At 40.7% G+C, this 20,340-nt stretch overlaps 1 protein-coding gene across 1 annotated transcript in view; it reads left to right on the top strand.

Moving 5' to 3' along the window:
• MTUS2 (microtubule associated scaffold protein 2) overlaps window positions 1-20,340 on the top strand; it is a 507,586-nt gene that overhangs the window by 19,026 nt on the left and 468,220 nt on the right. Inside the window, exon 2 of the mRNA XM_029210225.1 lies at window positions 11,540-11,612. The gene's annotated coding sequence lies outside the window, so the exon portion shown is untranslated. The remainder of the gene's footprint in view (window positions 1-11,539; window positions 11,613-20,340) is intronic.

Genomic DNA, 20,340 nt, shown 5'->3' with positions numbered 1-20,340 from the left:
GTAGGAGATTGGCAGGTGGCATTAGGAAGGTGGCATACACAGGAGATTGGCAGGTGGCATTAGGAAGGTGGCGTACACAGGAGATTGGTGTCCTTGCCTCTTCTCTGTGCCTGTCATTGCTTTGTGTGGTCTCTCACTTTGCAGGCTTCCTTCACGTGCCCTACCATGTTTGGAAAATGGAGGATATAGGTTATTCCTGGGTATGTTATTACCCTTCTTTAACTTTTGTGAATGAGCCCTCTTCTAATTGGCTGTTGTTATATAATCAGTGGGTTATATACATTGTGCATAGTGGTCATATTACATTGTCTTAGTCCTTTTGGGCTGCCGTAACAATATACATGAGAAACAAAGCAAAACAAAACAATATACGTCAGACTGGTGGCTTATGAACAGCAGATATCTGTTCTCACCCTTCCGGAGGCTGGAAGTCCAGGATCGTGTTGCCAGCACACTTGGTAAGGGCCTGCTTTTTGGTTCACAGATGGCACCTTTCTGCTCTGTCCTCACTTGGTGGAAGGGGCAAGCAAGAAGCTCTCTGGGGCTCCGTTTATTAAGGTACTAACTAATCTCACTCATGAGGGTTCTGCCCTCATGACCCAGTCACCTCCGAAAGGCCCCACCTCCTAATACCATCACCTTGGGCATTAGGTTTTCAACATATGAAGTCTGGGGGGACTCAAACATTCAGATTGTAGCATATATATAACCAGTAATTTATATTTAGAAAGCTGTTGATTTTAAGATATAATCGTGTAACTGGGCACTTTTCAAGCTCTTATCAGTTCTAACCTCTTTTTGGTTATTTTTCTTGAATATTCTAGGTAGACAGTCATATCATCTGTAGGTGATGATTATTTATTTTCTTTTCTTATTTCTATTTCTATTTCATGTTTTATTACCAGAGTTTAGACTAGATAGAAGGAGAAGATACCATTAACTCAATCTGTTGAGTGATTTTTTTTTCAACATAAGATTGAGTATTGGTCCTTCAAGTAGATGTACTTTCCCTGTCCTGTAGGGCAGGGGTCCCCAGCCCCTGGGCCTCGGACCGGTAGCAGTCCGAGGCCTCTTAGGAACCAGCTGCACAGCAGGAGGTGAGTGGCGGCGAGCAAGTGAAGCTTCATCTGCCGCTCCCCATCGCTGGCATCACTGCCTGAACCATCCCCTACCCGCCCCTCCCCATCCATGGAAAAACTGTCCTCCACAAAACTGGTCCCTGGTGCCAGAAAGGTTGGGGACAGCTGCTATAAGGGGTAGGTTGTATGACCCTTCAAGACTTCTCCTTATTAGTCTTGCCACTCTTTGTGCAGCTACAGACCCATTGCACCAGTAGGTTCAGTTCCCGTAGAAAAACAAAGCAGTGTGTATGCATAGTCATTAAAGGTGAGCCAGCAGTGTATGTGATGGGGGCTAAGCCAGTATTAATGACAGGTTGATGTTGACTTTGGCAACTTTGACTCACCCACAGAAATGGAAAGCCAACATAGTATATTAGCTTCTATAAAGACTGTGATTAGGCAAATAAATTTGTCCAGACACAGGCTAATATTGATATAGTGATTTTAAACGCTTTTCAAAAGTATTGTGGAATATAGAGCTGTGGATTACAAGAAATGGCAATAAAACAGCAGAAGCAAATAATGAACACTTAATAGGGAAGTTAAATTTTCACACTTGACCAGACTTACTGCACAGGACTAATCTAAAAACTTAATATGAGCACTATCTCTGTTAAACGACAGTATAAGAGAAGTAATCTCAAATCATCCAGAATTAATTATCTTTGTACTAGGCTGTTTGAAATTACTCAAAATAGCTTCTGAAGACAGGCAGTCTTTCTTTACGCACAAATAATTGTCTTCTTAGGTTGGAAATGTTGCCACATATTAAGCCAAACATATTTTTGTACCTAATTCTTATATTTCTATCAGTTTATTTTCAGGAGAAGCCAATTTGAGAACTGAAATCATGCAAGAGAATAATTTTGATTGAAATGAATATTTCTAAGCTTGATGCATTTTCTATTAGTGTTGCATAATATTTTAGGAAGTATGTATGGCAGGCATGCCAAAAATTACATTTAGTTTCCTTAAAGACTCTAGAAAGTAATAAAAAAATTTATATTAGTTTAATTGGTAGCTAGTAATGAGTTTAATACTGAGAGAGCTAATTTGCCTCTACTAGCAGTTTTAAGAGGTTAGTCTAATATAAGTAACTACTTTGTGCTCTAACCCCAAACTCCATACTGAATTTTTTCTGCTAGATTTTAGAATTATCATTTTGACAACAACCCAAGATATTGTAATGGAATATAAATGTGAGTTAGAACTAATATCTCAGTTTGGAGCATGAAAAAAAGAAAGGAGATATGTGATCTGAAAATCACCCTTCTCCAAGGTTGGGACTAGAAGGATACTTGTCAGGCAGTTGCCTCAAGCACAAAATTTAAGGGGGTACTAAAAAACTACGCAATAAAATAAATAATATTTTCATATGGTTAAAAAATTAAAATTAGTGCAAAAATTCGTAAACAAAATATCAAAAATTTAAGAAAGACAAGATCAGTATCTGATTTTTCCTTTTGTGTAAGGCTCAGTATGTCATAGTGTGACTGCTCATGTTACTGATCGTGTTTTAATTTAAAATTTTGATATTTTGTTCACCATGGATTTTTTTTGCATTAATTTTTATGTTTTAAAAATATCATTTATCTTGGAACCACCTCTGGAATGTTGGAATAAGGACATTGTGTAAATTCTCTTTTCCAAAACAGCAGTAAGAAACAAAATTTCACTGAGTGAGGCAAAAATTGTCAAAATAAACTATTTTAGAACTCTGGAAATTGATCAAAGACTTGCAACAATCCGGGGGTGTTTATTCAAGAAAAAAGACTGAATTGTGGTAAGAATAGTGACCTTTGTGGCATTTAAATTTATTCCCATTACCTCTTCCCAGCACCAGGGTAGCCTTGAAAGCTAAAAGCTGCTGGAGGGGACAGAATAGGTTCAGAGCTCTTCAAATGCCCCATTCTTAGAAAACTGTCACTGTATGACCTGTCTGGCAGCTCCCTGAAAAGCTCAGAACTTGTTTTTATTTCTCCTGACTCAGAACTCATTCTTTGTAAACATCCTTAGGGGATTTGTTAGAAATGATCAGTGGCAATTGTTTAACAACACGGCTTCCTAAGGTGGCTACACCTGTAGGGGTTAACAAGAGGTTGACCAAAAAACTGAAAAGGAATAATTGGGAAAAGAGATATCTGTAGAGGGCTGTGAAAAACTTTGACATATTCCTTAGAATCTAGAAGGCCCATATGCATATTCAAGTCTGTACATATGCCTAAGTAAGACTTGAGAAGGCCTTAGTCTGTCACCTCTGGCTGACATTGAGGCTGTACACAAGCAGGAAGAATAGACAGAGTTGTAAACTGTCATCAGGGCATAGGAAGCCCATGTCAACATACAAACAGAGCCCACAGCAAAGGCTGTGAGACTTATTGGTTCAGAGCATTTAAGGAAATCTCTGTCCCATCATTAGCTGACTAATGAAGCAAATTGGGTAGAGACTTAAGTGGCTGCACATGGTAAAGAAAATAGACTTTATAGAATTAGTCCAGGAAATGGACAGAGAGCATTAGGAACAACAAAAGCAAACAGCAACAACAATAAACCTTTGGTTGGAGTGGTGGAATCTGATTTCTGGAGTTGCCATATTATATTATTTAAAATCAAATTTCAGCACACAATTGCAAAACACAAAGAAACAGGAACGTATGACCACGTCACAGGGACAAAACAATTAAAAATTTCCCTGAAAAAGTTCAGATGTTGGACTTACTAGACAAATGTTTTAAGTCAGCAATCATAAATGTGTTCAGAGAATGAAAGGAAGTCATGTCTAAAGAATTAAAGGATGAGAATGATGTCTCACCAAATAGAGAATATAAATAAAGGGATAGAAATAACTTTAAAAGAACCAAATAGAAATTCTGGAGTTGAAAAGTACAATAATGGGGGCTGAAAAATAGTTTTGAATTGGCAGAAGAAAGAATCGGTGAACTTGAAAGTAGGTCAATTGAAATTATACAGTTTGAGGAACAGAAAGCCAAATGAATGAAGAAAAATGAGCAGAACTTCAGATGATTCATTGTGAGTACCAACATAGGCATCATGGAAGTCCCAGAAGGAGAAAAGAGAGAGAAAGAAGACTTGAAGAAACAATGGCCCAGAACTTGTCAAATTTCATTTAAAAGATTAATCTGCACATCCAAGAAGGTCAGAACATTTCAGGATAAATGCAGAGCTCCACAGCCAGACACACGACAGTCAAGCTGTTAAAAGCCAAAACAAAGAAAGCAGCAAGAGAGAATGAATTATTATGTATGAGGAATCCTCAGTAAGATTAACATCTGACTTCTCATCAGAAATCATGGAAGCCTGAAGCTAGTTCCTTCAAAGTGCTGAAAGAACAACCACCCATATCGTTTTGCTATATCCAGCAAAACTATCCTTCAACAAAGAAGAAAAAAATAAGACATCTCAGAAAAACAAAAACTGAGAAATTGTCACTACCAGACTTGCCCTATAAGAAATATTAAAGGGGAGCCCTCAGGTTGTAATAAAAGAACACTAGACAGTAACTCAAATCCATGGAAGAAATAAAGAGTATCAGTAAAAGTAACTGATTATGTAAATATCAAGGCAGTTTATGTAAATATCAAGGCAGTATAAACTACCAAGAAAATAACTAAGACATATAAAAGAAACAACAGGGGAATTAAAATGCTATAGAAAAATGTCTGTTTAACACAAAAGAAGGCAGTAATGGAGGAATAGAGGGACAAAAAGACATAAGACGTTCAGAAAACAGAGTAAAGTGGCAAATGTAAATACTAATAGTAATTACATTAAATGTAAATGAACTAAACATGCCAGTAAAAAGTCAGAGATGGGCAGAATGAATTAAATAAATATGATCTGACTATATTCTCACTACAGCAGACCCATTTTATATTCAAACACAAATAGTTTGAAAGTAAAAGAACAGAATAAGGTATACCATGCAAATAGTAACCAAAAGAGTGCTGGAAGTGGCTATACTAATATTAGACAAAATAGATTTTAAGTAAAAAATTACCACAAGAGACAAAGAAGGTCATTGTATATCGATAAAAGGGTCAATCCATCAGGAAGACATAACAATTACAAACATATGTGCATCTAACAACAGTTTCCCAAAATACATGAAGCAAAAACTGACAATTGATGGGAGAAATAGAAAATACAACAATAATAGTTGGAGATTTCAATATCCTGCTTTCAATAACAAGTCGAAACTAGGCAGAAGTTTAGCTAGGCAGCTAGGCAGAAGATCAACAAGGAAATAGAAGACCTGAACAACATTATAAACCAGCTAGAACTAAGAGACATCCAAAGAACAACCTACCCAACCATAGTAGAATACACGTTGTTTTCAGGTGCATGTAGGAAATTCTTCAGAATAGACTATATTAGGCCACAGAACATATATTAGGCCATAGATCATGTTTCAATAACTTTAAAAGCATTGAAATCACACAAGGTATTTTTTTTTATCATACTGGAGTGATATTAGAAATCAGTAGCAGAAGGAAATTTCAGAAATTCATAAAATGTGGAAATTAAACAATATACTCTTTAATAACCAGTGGGTCAAAGAAGAGATCACAAGGGAAATTAGAAAATGCTTTGAGGTGAATGAAAACAAAGCATACTAAAACTTATGCCGGCAAATCAGTGCTTAGAGGGATATTTATAGTTAAGAATGCCTATATTAACACAAGAAGAAGGATCACAAATCAATAACCTAATCTTTCACCTTAAGAAGGTAGAAAAAGAAGAGCAAACTGAACCCTAAGCAAGCAGAAGGAAGGAAATAATAAAGACCAGAGTAGAAGTAAGTGAACTAGAGAATAGAAAAGCAATCAATAAAACCTAAAACTAATCCTTTTAAAAGATCAACAAAATTGACAAACCCTTAGCTGACTAACCAACAGAAAAAGAAGGAAGGCTCAGTTACCAAAACCAGGAATGAAAGAGGGAGTTTTATATCCTGCCCACGGTAGAGAAATAAAAAAGACCATAAGGGAATATGATGAATAACATGTCAACAGATTAGAAAACCTAGATGAAATGGATAAACTCCTAGGAAGACACAGACTACCCAACTGACCCAAGAAGAAATAGAAAACCTGAAGTGACCTGTTACAAGTAAAGAAATTGAATTAGTTAAAATTTCCTGTCAAGAAAATCCCAGACCAAGATGACTTCACTGGTAAATTATATCAAACAGTGAAGAATTAATAATTTAGCACAATCTCTTCCAGAAAATGGAAAAGGAGGGAATATTTCCCAACTCATTTTTTATTAAAAAATATTTATTTGTTTATTTATTCTTGGCTGTGTTGGGTCTTCGTTTCTGTGCGAGGGCTTTGTGGAGTTGCGGCAAGCGGGGGCCACTCTTCATCGCGGTGTGCGGGCCTCTCACTATCGCAGCCTCTCTTGTTGCGGAGCATAGGCTCCAGATGCGCAGGCTCGGTAGTTGTGGCTCACGGGCCTAGTTGCTCCACGGCACGTGGGATCTTCCCAGACCAGGGCTCGAACCCGTGTCCCCTGCATTGGCAGGCAGATTCTCAACCACTGCGCCACCAGGGAAGCCCCCAACTCATTTTTGAGGCCATTAATATTTGGATACTAAAACCAGAAGAAAAAAACATAAGAAAGCACAGACCAGTATTCCTTATGAATATAGATACAAACATTTGCAACAAGATACTAGCAGACCAAATCCAGCAACATATAGAAAGGTTTATACATCATGACCAAGTGGGATTTCTCTAAGGAATGCAGGGGTGGCTTAATATATGAAAATCAGTGTAATACACCATATTAATAGAATAAAGTACATGCAAGACTTCTACACTGAAAACATCATTGAAAGAAAGTAAAGATAAGCTAAATAAATGGAAAGACATCCCCAATTCATGGACTGAAAGACAATATTGTTAAGATGGCAATGCTTCCCAAATTGACCTACAGACTCAATGTAATCCCAACTGCTCTTTTAGCAGACTGATGCTAAAATTCATATGGAAATGCAAGGGACACAGAATAGCCAAAGCAATCCTGAAAAAGGAGAACAAAGATGAAGGACTCACACTTCCTGATTTTAAAACTTATTACAAAACTATGGTGATTAGATGGTGCGGTACTGGCATAAGTATAGCCTTTTATAGATCAGTGGTATAAAATCGAGAGTCCAGAAATAAACGCTTACATTTATAATTTTTCAACAAGGGTGGTAAGACAATTCAAAGAGAAAGAATAGTCTTTTTAACAAATGGTGCTTGAGTAACTGTACGTCCACATGCAGAAGAATGAAGTTGCACCTTCGCACTATATACAAAAGTTAACTCAAAATGGATCACTGATTTGAACGTCAAAGCTAAAATAAAAAGACCTTTAGAAGAAAACATAGAAGTAAATTTTCATGCTCTTGGAGTAGGCAGTGGTTTCTTAAATATGATACCAAAAGCATAAGTAACAAAAGAAAACATATATAAGTTGCTTTAATAAAAAAAACTTTTGTGTTTTAGAGAGTATCATCAAGAAAAAGATAGCCCATATAAGGGGAGCAAATTTTTACAAATTATGTATCTAATAAGAACTTGTATCCAAAATGTATTAAGAATGGTTGCAAGTCAATTATATAAATAACCCAATTAAAAATTGAAGGCTTCAAGTTGATATTTCTCCAAAGAAGATACACTAATGACAAATAAACCTATTAAAAGATGGTCAGCATTAGTTATTAGGGAGATACAAATCAAAAGTACAATGAGATATCACTACATACCCACGAAGATGGCTAACATAAAAAATATAATACCAAGTGTTGGTGAAGATTGGAACCCTGATATGTTGCTGGTGGGACTGTGAAATGGTACACTTTGGAAAATTGTTGCTAGTTACTCAGATTATAAACATAGAGTTATAATATAACCCAGCAATTCCATTCCGAAGCATATACCTAAGAGAGTGGAAAATATATCCATATAAAAACTGTACACCAATTTGTACATAATAGCCAAAAACTGGAAACAATTCAGCTGTCCGTCAGCTGATGAATGGATAAAATGTGGCATATTCATACAATAGAATATTATTCATTCATAAAAAGGAATGAAGTACTGACATGTGTGAACTTTGGAAACATTTTAAGTGGAAGAAGCCAGACATAAAAGGCCACACATTTTGTGGTTCCGTTTATATCAAATACCCAGAATAAGCAGATTTATAGAGACAAAATAGATGAGTGGTTGTCAGAGGCTGGGCGTAGGGAGAGTGATGGTGTATCTGCTAATCGGGATGTAGTTTCTTTGTGGGGTAATGAAAATGTTTTCAAATTGGATAGTGACAATGGTTGTACAATTTTGTGAGTATATTAAAACCACTGAATTGCACCCTTTAAAATGGTGCATTTTATGGTATGTGAGTTACATATCAGTAAAGCTGTTATTTAAAAATTTATTCATCTTGCTTACGGAGTGTTTTGGTTCCTCTTAAATTTCGTGCCTGAGGCAGGTGCTTTGTCTCATCGTAGTCCTGACCCTGTCCTTCCCTACAGGGCTGCTGCCTCAGAATTCAGTAAAATACCTAGACTGGAAGATCAGAAACCTCAGGAAAGTTGGTGGTTACGTGTGAAGCAACAACTGATATTAGGGACTAGTGAGTTGGTCGAACTTTGAATGCAACATTCTGAGAGCTTTTAACATGTGAGCAGCGTCTGTACGTCCAGCAGGGCCATGCTGTATATCACCGCGGTGCAGTCTTTGGTGTCCGTGGCTCTCTTAGCGTTGGGAAAAGTTAAGAGCATCTTCACAGATTTCTTAATAAGGGAGAGACAGGCTATACTTTATAGAGCAGTGCTGTCTAATAGAAATACAATGTGAGCCACGATGTAATTTTAACTTTTCTAGTAACCACATTAACAAGGAAAAAAGAAACAGATGGAATTAATTTTAATATATTTTATTTAACCTAATATATTCAAAATATTATCTTCAGATAATTAATTTTAAAAATAGGGAATGAGAAATAGGTGAATGGCATAAAAAGAGATCAAGAAGTTTATTTTGCAACTGGCTGCACGTTCACACAAAAAACAAAGCAGAACGATTTTTGGTAGGCGGCTCATTTAACTGGTCTCCTGGTAGGAGGGACAGTTATTTACGCCCTTCCTGTTCCATCTCAGAAGAAAACACGCTTTGAGAACATGTAGACTTTTGTATCCAGGGCACTCACATGGCCTCGAGGCTGTTGGTTTTAGTCCTAGTGGCGTGGGGCGCGCCCCACGGTACCTCGATAGCCGTGGGTCTGGTTGTGCTGGTGTTTGCTGTGCTGCAGGTGGTGCTTGTAGCAGTGGGGGGATGGGTGGGAGTGGTGGTTAGGGAAGGTCCTCAGATAGATGGGTTCCTAAGTACATTAGACAGAAGTAAACCTCTCCTTCATCCCATCTGGACTTGGAGCTGTTTGATTTTCTCAGTGTGGTGTGATCTCTGCCCCTCCCCCGCCCCGCCCACCATATAAGGACTGGCAGCCCTTCTGCTTTCTTCCCTTGCATCTAACCCTTCATCCATCTGCCCCCTGCACCTTGCTCCTCACTCACTTCGTTGTTGTTGTTTTTTTGCATTGTTTACAACATTTTATTAAAGTACAGAATCATTGGAATTAAGCTAAATAGAAAAACATAGTAAATATTTACAAAAACCTTGATAACACCACTCACCTCACACACATGTAACGAATGCAGGAAGGGCTTACCAAGTTTACAAGCTGAGGGCTTCCCTGGTGGCGCAGTGGTTGAGAGTCCGCCTGCCGATGCAGGGGACACGGGTTCGTGCCCCGGTCCGGAAAGATCCCACGCGCCGCGGAGAGGCTGGGCCCGTGAGCCATGGCCGCTGAGCCTGCGCGTCTGGAGCCTGTGCTCCGCAACGGGAGAGGCCACAGCAGTGAGAGGTCCGTGTACCGCAAAAAAAAAAAAAAAAAAGTTTACAAGTTGAAAAGTATGGGGATTTCCTCAAATTGGATGTAACAGCTCGCTGCTGAGTATGGCATCAATATAATATATAAGATCTTTGAGAGAATGCTGTCCCCGACTCTTCTCCAATCGAGTGCCTCCTAGAAATTTGTTCCTTGGGAGATTGACTCGCAGGCAGCCAGCGGGGACAAGTCAAGAGTTGAGATAATCACAATTTAGGGTCTAATTTTCTTCATCTGATTGACTGTGTTGAGGTTATATAGACACAGCCACGGTCCTCACTCACTTGGACATGCTGTCCCTTGTGCCTGCCCTTCTTAGAGATCTGCGTTCTTCCTCTCACCTCTTTGCCTTCCAGCCTTCAGCTTTTCTCTCTGCCACATTTATGCTCTTGGAAAAGACTCTTTATTGTTTCAAGGAGGAAGCCTAGAGGGAGTTGGCAGTAAATAGGGACCAGGTGGGAAGAAAGAGTGGAAAAGGTATTCTCAAGCCCTTCCAAATGCTGGAGGCAATTCATTCATTGTCTTTCAGGTGCCCTGAAGATGTGTTGGCTTGGAATGGAAACATTAATAATACCCAAACCCCTGATGCTGCTCAGAAAATGACGTGTGCACAGCGATAGGTAGTTTTGGAGATTTAATTGTTTCATAATCACTGGGTTTTCCAATTCTGTCTATTTCTTCGCTTGGAAAAAGGATAAAATTGTTTTTTTTGCAGGTAAAAAATGGTTGCCTATCAGTAATTTTATATGACTCAACCTAATACTAGCAGGCCTTCTGTGGTATCTATTGCAGTAGCATTTGGGAGGAGAATTTGTCTCTTTTCTACCATTGAGCAACTAATCTCCTTGCTGGACAATTTAGAGGAGAAAGTAATTTTTGCTGATTTATTTTGAAATACAGTTGTATTAAGGATTTAATTAATATTAATATTGTTAATATTGTAGGATTTACAGTTGCTCAGGCTCTTTATTTCTTCTGAATTATAGGAACGTCAGAAGCATAACAAGTGTAAATTTGGTGCAATTTAAGACAATTAAGATCTACAAAATGGACATGATTATTCATGTATCAGTGGTATTCTTCCCCTGATAAAAGCCAAGTCTTAAGTTCTTAAGATACTTCATTTATATGGTGTATTTAAGAATCAGTTTTCAGATGGTTAACTACTTGAGGGATTAAAATAGAAAACTGAAGTCATGTACTCCATTGAGGATTAATCTGAATATAAGATTAAGTATCTCTAAAATCCTAGACACAGCCAATGGAAAAGTAGTGAGTTTGTTGAAACAACTGCCATTATGAAGAGTCTATTTGTGGCACAATTACTGCCTAGATTCAAGAACTCCTGCACTAACTTTATTTTTCATTGAGAAGTAGTAGTGTAATGAAGTACCTGTTTATGTTTCCCTGAAGCTTGCTCCTGTCTTCTGAATTTTCCTGTGCCTTCTCTTTTTAAGGTTTCTGCACCTGGATTGTCAAGTAGGGCAAATTGTCACCAATGGCAGTAAAACTTGTTTTCTGGGGGTCAAGGTGAGTTTTTGTGGATTTCTGTTCAATTTATGATTCCATTTGACTGGGGCTCATAGTTGCCTCTTAAATGTATGATACTTCTTGGTAGTCAAAGTAAATAGCTGGTGGTAATTTTGGGTAAATATTATTAATGATGCAAGCAAATAAAAATGAATTCTCATACGAAAGCTTAATTCAATTTTGCTTTTTTTTAAGATGTGAGGATTATATTCAGACGTTGACTGGAACTCAAGTTTGAGCAACGTGTTTTGTTAATGATTTTAAATTCGAGGAGTGTGTATATGAGGACATCTCTTTCCTGGTGGTGATTAATCTTCTCCTGCAACAAAAGGTTATGGTGTGATGGTTAACGTGTTTAATGATATCAGTTGACGGAAGTAGAACAAGAGGATGCAGTCGTATTTAGGGGCTTGTCTTGATTAGAGGATGTGCTTCTTGAGAGAAAAAGACCAGATTGGGAGGGAAAAAGTTAATGCAGTGCAAACCGAGTTTATTAAATGATGCGTAGAAGCTTTAGTGAACAGCCGAGACCATGGAAAGTTTAAAACATTTGAGACATTTGAGAGAAGCTTTTCTGGGGGCTGGTGCTAGTCTATGTGGCATTCTGTGCAAATTAGGCAAAGGCATCCCTTCCACACACCTTTTACGTCCATCTGATGGAGAACGGTTGGACTGTACTGATTTTTAGGACGAGACACTTTATTGCCATATGCTGGAAACTTGTAAGATAAATAAATTACCCATCTTTAAGTCATCAAAGTTGTAATAAAAATACAATTTTTAAGATGATGTGGATGGCGCCCCCTTGAATGTGGTGGCCTTGCACAGTTTGCAACCTGAACAACTGCCAGGCTGGCTTTGCTTTTTTTAAAATTAAGTTCTGGTCCTTGAGGACAAGAGAGAAATAATAGTTTGGGGTATGGCTTTGATTGGACACTTGGATTGATTGAAAGACACTTATCAGAGGGACAGTAGCTTCTGTAGGTTTGGAGGCCAGAGGGCTGGCCTGTGTTTTCTAGGGGTAAAACTAGGGAGGGAAAACCTAAGCCATGTTTTAAACCAAATTAGTGACTCAGTTCCTGCAATTGAGTGATAGTGTGTACTTTCAGATTCGCAGCACTTCTAGAGTGGTTTTATTCTGTAGATCACCACCTCTGTAACGTTCTTGTTCTTAAGGACTATTTATTTAAAAGCAGGTGTTTTTTTGTTGTTGTTTATTTATTTATTTATGGCTGCGTTGGGTCTTTGTTACTGCACGTGGGCTTTCTATAGTTGCGGCGACCGGGGGCTACTCTTCGTTGCCGCGGGCGGGCTTCTCATCGCGGTGGCTTCTCTTGTTGCGGAGCACAGGCTCCAGGTGCGCAGGCTTCAGTAGTTGTGGCATGTGGGCTCAGTAGTTGTGGCTCGCGGACTCTAGAGCACAGGCTCAGTAGTTGTGGCGCATGGGCTTATTTGCTCCGCGGCCTGTGGGATCTTCCCAGACCAGGGCTCGAACCCGTGTCCCCTGCATTGGCAGGCAGATTCTTAACCGCTGCGCCACCAGGGAAGTCCCTTAAGGGCTATTTAAACTTGAGTTTTTCCCCTGTAGAAAGGAGTTGCTTTCAAAATGCTGAGTGTGTCTGTAATGGCTGGCTCTTCTCTAGTGATGAACTTTTGTAATTAATCTTCTGATGAGACAAAAAGCTGTTATGTTGTTGTTAGCGGGTGGATATTGATTGATAAATACAGGGTAAGAGAGATGCACCAGTATGTTGGGTCCAGAGATGGGGCTGCAGGTGGAGAATGTGACTGATGACTGATGTATCATTGAGATTTAAAAAAATAACAGATACGGGGGAAAACAGTGTAGTGCGGGTAGGTGATGGTGGTGGTGGTCTCCATAGCTGGGGTCATGGGTGGAGGTCGTCGTGACTGTAGGGGTGGTCAGGATGGTGGCGGCACCGGGGGTACCGTGTGGGGGTGGGCGGCAGTAGCCACTAGGACATCAATGACTCACGAGAGGGAAGGGCATGGGAGATGGAAAAGATGCCAGGCCATAGAAACCAAATCTCCGGCCTGGGAAAAAAAAGCTCTTGCTTCTTGGGTGCTGATGACAGAATTCATTAGAGGGAAATCCAAGGGGCTTCTCTTTGGGGAATGACAAACACGTTTTGTTTCTGTATCATTTATCCATCTCTTCCTCCCCTGGAGGATACCCCTTTCCCTTAAGAATAACTACAAAGAGATCTCAGAGAATAGTTATAACTCCAGTGAACGTTGGTGTTTATTTCCCTTACCCCTGCCACAGCCTGCATTTCTCTCCTGTGTGTGTGTGTGTGTGTGTGTGTGTGTGTGTGTAGTAGGGTGGGGGGTTGGTCCTCTGAATACAGAAGTAGAGGAATACACGATCAGTTATTTAATTATTTATGGTTTGGCCGTGCCACGCGGCATGCGGGATCTTAATTTCCCAACCAGGGATCGAACCCGTGCCCCCTGCAGTGGAAGCGTGGAGTCTTAACCACTGGACCACCAGGGAAGTCCCTACATGATCAATTAAGAGAACCATTTATGTGATTTATGGGAAGAGGCCTTGGTATTATTTACCTCTGAAACCTCTCTCACCCACCCCCGCCGCACATACATGATTTGTGTTTTGAAGAGAGAAATGATGTGGATTTAAAAAAGGTGCGTTTAGGGGCAGAAGGAAAAGGGGAAAGAGGATTAGGGAGGTTTACATGGATTAATTCCCTCATGGATAATTGCTTAGCTGTCTGTTTCACTTTGTTTGTATCTTTATGTCTGATTTTTTTTCTTTGCCTTTGGAATACCAAGGAAAGACTGAGAATATGGAGATGTTTGGGGTCTAATATTTGGTATCTGTGGTTTTGAGCTGGTAATTTCGTGTTCCATTTTTCCTGACCTTTCATAGGGAGAATGATATTTGCTACCAGAAAAGATTTGTGAAAACACTAGCTTCATCAATGTTAAAATGAAACAATGGTATTTAAGAACAATCCAGCGCTCTCATTGTCATTAATCTTCATAAGTTTGGGGTTGACATATTTTATCACTCTGTGATCCCAATAATTGTTTTCACTCCTTTTAATAAGAGATCCTTTCTGCTGATTATGTAAAGATGTAGGTACGCTGCAGCAGCAGTGACGTAGACATAAAGAATAGCTTTTTAGAAGGCGGTGGTTAGTGGGTTCTCATATGGTGGAGGGTGTTAGGTTAGGTGCATAGTGCCATGTACATCACCCATTGCTGAATGGCAGGGCTTTGCAGTGTTTAAATGCCAACTCTGTCTACCATCTAGTGAGTGCTGTCTCGCTTCAGTGCTGCGTGAGCCCGTAACACTCATTGTCTCGTTTGCTCCTTGAACGCTCTGAGGTAGGTGCTGACATTACCCTCATTTTCCAGCCCGGAAGTGGTGAGGGTTGGAGCTGGACTTTGCAGCCAGCTGCACCCTTAACCATTGGGCTCTACTGCCTCGCTGGACACCCACCTGGATCCACTCCTCAAAGTCTTTCTCGTCTCTCAAATTCTGTGTGTTCCAGACTAGCCTTCCTCATCCCCCATAGTATGAAGCATGATAGCATCGTAGACAGAACTGTTTTAAAATGGAGCAGATAATTCTATTATTAGCACCAGCTGAACAAGGTCAGAGGAATCCTAGATAGAAATTTGCACCCTGTAATGAGACGTGAGGGGATTGTTGGTTACAATTTGTTTCCTAGAGACCTTAGGGGTTTTTAAAGACTATATATTTTTTTCCCACCAAAGAAGGTCCTGTGATTCTGAAATATCTAAATGTCAAATAGGACTGAAACATACTCATATTCTGAGTATGTGAAGAAACTCAGCAGTGCGTGGCCTTTATTTTCTGCTTTAAAATGATCCTCAGGAGTAGATTAGAAGCACCAGGGTCTCAGAATCCATTATTTCAGGGATAGTGAGGTTAATCTTTTTCCTAATCCATCTTTCCCTTAGGCAGAAAATGTAGAAGTAGAGACCGGCCACATTTCAATATTTAAACCCATAGACCCAGAGCCCCGAATTTTAGGAAATTGGTTGTTGGGGGTGAGGGAGGAAGAGTGAATAAAAGTCCATGGACGATCGCATTGAGATGATGAGAAATCACTTAGACTTTTTTGTTGTTTGTTTCTAAACGGTGCATAAGACAGCTCAGTTTTCCCTGCACCACTCTCTCAAACTGTTGAACATACTGTCATCCAGCCCCTCGAGCTAGGAATTAAACCTGTGTTCTGTTGGATGCGAGGCCAGATTTCATTCAACTAGGTCATCGGGGCACACACACGGGCTTGGATCCCACTGGCACTGTGTCATCTTTGGTAATTAATGGGTAAGCCCGCCAGTAGGCAAATGAAATGGCTTCAGTCTGGCTATTAGAGGCAGATAGCAGGGAACTGTGTAAATTTGAACAGGCGTCCAGTTAGTGATGAATTACAACGGGAGTCTTGGAAAAGTTCCTGTGATACTCACATTATGTCAGATGAGTTCATCGTATTTAAATTGATCACAGAAATTACAGAAGAATTAAAAATGAATGGGTTATTCAAATGTTTTATGACATGGCTTTAACTTGCACATTTTTCATACAATGTATACTTCCACCCCCTTCTTTCCCCCTTTTAGAAACATTGAGAACCTGCACTGACATCAGCCAGTTGGCAGTGATTTCCTGGGGCAGAAGCTTGGGACTTTGTGTAGAGAGGTCATTTGGAGATCCATTTCTAGTTCTCCTTTTGAAGGTTTAGTTTGGTTCTATGTAACAATAGGAGAATGAACTAAATGGCTTTTTAAGATCTGCTTTGGCCTGCAAAGGGTTTTGTATTTAATTTGTCCTCATATTTTTATGGTTGTTATTTATTTTATTTAGCATCCTGATTGTTAAAAATGCTATGTGTGTTTAATGTCCAGGTGCTAAGATGGGGACATTCCTCTAGATGCCAGGATAGGCTGAACGGCCTTTTCAGAAGTTGTTGTCACCCCGTGTGGATTGGGGAGCGGCCTTGGCACATGGGGGAGGGAAGTGGGGGTCTGTGCATTTTCTAACCTTGCTCCTGTAGGTCCAGTTCGTCACCAGAATGTGCGCTCCATGAGGGCTGGCATCCTGTTTATTCACTGCTTTTTTCCTGGCACCTGGACCACTGAACACCTGACACATGCCGGGCGCTCAGTGAATGTTTGTGGAATGAATGAGGCAACTTGGAAGCATGTGGCTTTGTGGGGGGGGGGTCCTTTTTCTTTCATCTCCATTGGAGGACAGGAAGACTCACACAGTCCTTCTTTCCACCTTCTTTCCACCGCAGAGACATATCGAGAGACCGTGGCAAGACTTATACTTCTTTTAAGAAACGGGAAAGAGAAAAAAGTCCTTTATGCATGGCATATAACTTACTCAGTGGAAGCACTGGCTTTGCACTGGAGTCCCTCCTAAGTTAGGTTCCTCTTTATGCTTTTTTTAAAAATTGAAGTACAGTTGATTTACAGTGTTGTGTTAGTTTCTCGTGTATAGCAAAGTGATTCAGTTATTCATACATATATATCTATCTTTTTCAGATTCCTTTTCCTTATAGGTTATTACAAAATATTGAGTAGAGTACCCTGTGCTATACAGTAGGTGTTTATTTATTTTACATATAGTGGTGTGTATCTGTTACTCCCAAATTCCTAATTTATCCCTCCTCCCCCATCTTTCCCCTCTGGCAACCATAAGTTTGATTTCTATGTTTGTGAGCCTGTTTCTGTTTTGTAAATAAGTTCATTTGTATCATCTTTTTAGATTCCACATATAGGTAAATGTGTCCTTCTGTGGCTGGCTTACTCCACTTAGTATGTTAATCTCTAGGTCCGTCCATGCTGCTGCAAATGGCGTGATTTTATTCTGTTTTTATGGCTGAGTAGTGTTCTATTGTATAAATATACCGCGTCTTCTTTATATAGACAACTTACCTTGGTCACTCAGGACCGGACAAGTCATCAGCAAGTGAGCACGCAGGATGATGTGGAATTTGGTGACGCTCTAGCTTGTGTCCAGGCTCTGGCATTTTGGAGTGTGTGACCTGACTTGGGTCACAGTGTCCTTACCTTGAGATGGGGTGGCGCCTGTCCTGTGGTTCTGTTAGGACCCGGTGAGGTTACGAGGGAGAGCACCCAGTAATGTTACAGGGCCGGTGCTTTTCCCTTCCAAAGCAGGCCTTGTTTAAAAGTCTCCTTGAAGAAGTTGACGTTTCTAGACTGGCTAAATTACTTTTTTAAAAAAAACATATATGCAGTTTGTTTTTTAAACTCCTCTCTCAGAATAAGGCATACAGGCACACCTCGGAGATACTGGGAGTGTGGTTCCAGACCGCTGCAATCCACGGAATATCACAGTAAAGCGAGCCGCAGGACGTTTTTAGTTTCCCGGTGCATATAAAAGTTATGTTTGCACTCTACAGTAGTCTGTGAAGTGTGCAATAGCATTATGTCTAAAAACAAAATTACAATGTACATACCTTAGTTAAAAAATACTTTATTACTAAAATAACGCTAACCATCGTGAGTCTTCGTGGAGTGGCAATCTTTTTGCAGTAGTAACATCAAAAGTCACTGATCACAGATCACCGTAACAAATGTGATAATAAAGTAAACCTTTGAGATGTTGCGAGATTGACCAAAATGTGACCCAGAGACATGAAGTGAGCAATGCTGTTGGAAAAATGGTGCCGGTAGGTTTGCTCCATGCAGGGTTGCTGCAAACCTTCAGTTTGTAGAAAACACAGTTGTTTGCAAAGCACAATAGAGCGAAATGCGATAAAATGGGGCCTGCCTGCCTTAAAGGGAGTCCTGCACGGGAGTGGGCTGCTCAAGTTATGCTTTGGCAGGTTAGGCGTTTACGTAACCGCACAGATCTGAACTGGTCTGTTAATGAACCGACGTTCTTAAGCCTGTGTGGGAGCCACTTGAAGGAAGACCACGGGGAAATCTCAACTGAGTTTTCGATGTCTGCCAATCCAGGGCAGCTTTCTCCTCCAAGTTTAATTTAAAGGGATAGTAATGCTGTGTGATAACCAAAATGCAGGAAAGAATTCGATTGGAAACACCTGGCTAGTTATAGATTCTAAGATGCATTTTGGCTCACTCAAGCGTCTTAACATCACCCAGAACATACAGATGCGCACTGAGTCCATCAAGGCAGAAGCTGTGCGTGTCCTTTAGAGATCTTAGGTCTGTTTTCCGTTTTTCTCTTCAGAAGAAATTAAATTAACCAGGCGGGTTAATCTCCAAAGACTATTATTATGAATGTGCAAATAATATGCCACTGATGAGGGAGTTTTAATAGACCACTTCTCAGAAGAACTCATGTTTTCTTCTGCTTCATGTAGAAGCAGTTCTTGTTCTGCATTCAGAAAACAAAGCAGTCTTTCAGTTATTAGGAAAATGCACACTTCACAAAACCGATGAGTTTTATATAGGAGAAGGGTATTAGGACTCATCGTCTTCCTGAAAGACAGACATCGGGAAAATGATAGTCTGTGAGGCCCCTCGCTCTACAGCATCAGTACCCTGTGTGTGATGCCGCCCCTTCCCTTCCTTTACAGGTATTCACGAGCACATGCTCTTTCCTTACTGGACACTGTGCTGCCACACGTGAGCCACGTCTCATTCACTCCCAGCGTTACTAGACAAAAGGCCTTACACGTAAGGGGGCTCAGGAAATATTTGGTGAATGGAAGTCTTGTCCCAGCAAAGCACAGAGAGCCCGATTTGTTGTTTGTGGTTCCCGTTGTCTGAGGTGGGAATGGTGTGGACGAGTTCGTGCCCCTCTTAGGTCCTGGTTGAGCTGTGGCACTGCCCTGTATTTAGGATGTGAGAGAAGCCTGCCAGACGGTCACCTAAGGTGACTTTCTTTGTAAAGTGGGAATATATTGAAATAAGCATGAACGGTTTGGAGTGTCTGCTAATGAGGTCAGCATCACTTGCGTTTGCTGGTGGCACTTTGGTTCTCCTTGTCGGACTTAGTGCAGAGGAGAAGGTGGGGATGAGGGTGGAATTGCCCATCTCAGAGGGAAGGGACGGGGGCATAGGAGCTCTGGGAGGGAGGAGGGACAATGGACCGTGAGTGGTCTGGAAGAAAAGGTTGCCCTGCCATGGGGGAGTCAGGAGAGGCGCTCTGTGGGGTATCAGGCGTAGCTTAGGTTCCACAGGCCAGTAAGTAACTTTTGGGACTTTCAAGACGTCTTTCTATCTTGTGGCTCTCCTCCTCTGTTATTTGCACTGCGTCTCCTGTCTTGTCATTGCTCTGGCACATGATAGGGAATTGATGAGGAACTGGTAGGTGGTTTTGCAGGGCAGGCCTCCTTTCCTCCCCGACATGGCTGAAGTCCTCCCTCCGTAACTCTTGTTAGCATCTCTGCAGACTTCCTTTTATCCTTGGCTGTTTCAGCACCTGCCAGGCCCATCTCCCCCGGGGCACCGTCCACGGAACCCAGGCTGCAGCCCTGAAGAAGGCTACCACCTTGGAGTTATGCTCTCTAAGGCCAGCTGGGCCTCGTGTGGCTCCAAGCAGCTGGGCGTTCATAGTTGGCAAAGCTTGACCTCGGGTGGAGAGAGGGAGGGAAGAGCAGAGCTAGGCCTGCCCCGCTGGTGGGCAGGCATTTACTGGGGCCCCCTGCCTCTGCCAGGCTAAGCCCTCGTGTTATCTGACCACTCCATATATTTACCTACAGGCTAACACCTGGAT

Source organism: Monodon monoceros, unplaced genomic scaffold (assembly GCF_005190385.1).
Source record: "Monodon monoceros isolate NGI ecotype Baffin Bay Population unplaced genomic scaffold, NGI_Narwhal_1 Super_Scaffold_8, whole genome shotgun sequence".
In the NCBI taxonomy this organism is placed as follows: Eukaryota; Metazoa; Chordata; class Mammalia; order Artiodactyla; family Monodontidae; genus Monodon; species Monodon monoceros.
This window is presented reverse-complemented; position numbering and strand designations above follow the sequence as displayed.